This window comes from Penaeus monodon, chromosome 23, assembly GCF_015228065.2.
Source record: "Penaeus monodon isolate SGIC_2016 chromosome 23, NSTDA_Pmon_1, whole genome shotgun sequence".
Classification (NCBI taxonomy): Eukaryota; Metazoa; Arthropoda; class Malacostraca; order Decapoda; family Penaeidae; genus Penaeus; species Penaeus monodon.
The window spans coordinates 2,561,879-2,562,401 of NC_051408.1; positions in this window are offsets into that span (position 1 = coordinate 2,561,879).

Below are 523 nucleotides of genomic sequence, written 5' to 3' on the forward strand. Positions count from 1 at the left end.
TCCTCCTTCCTCTTCACCCTTTTTCTTTAGAAGAAAATATTATTAGATGATCTACGTGCTGACTACCATCAATTTTCTCAAAGAACGAGCTAGTTTTCACCACGAGATCCGCTTAGCAGTTTGGAATAACCCCGTTACAAAACCACATGATAACATACATGCAAAGGTCGAGTCTAATGTGTATATTTGGAAGTCCAACTACTATGGAAATATAACAATAAACCGTCTTTATAAAGGGATATTGGTATAATCGGCTCTTTTATAAATCTCATCAACGTGTGTACAGATGAATGAGCGAGGTATGCAATGTTATAGTCGAGGGGAAAGTAGCTTTAATTTTATGAATGAAAATAAATCATGAGGTTTAAAGAAACTGCTGATACACAATTATATATTTAGATGGAATAATCATGATCTATAATATAAGAAAATTAACAAAGAAAATGATTATTTTGTAAAATAAAATTAGAAATTCATCTGACTTGAAAACAGTGTGATGTGATTGACAGAACTGACAGATTGT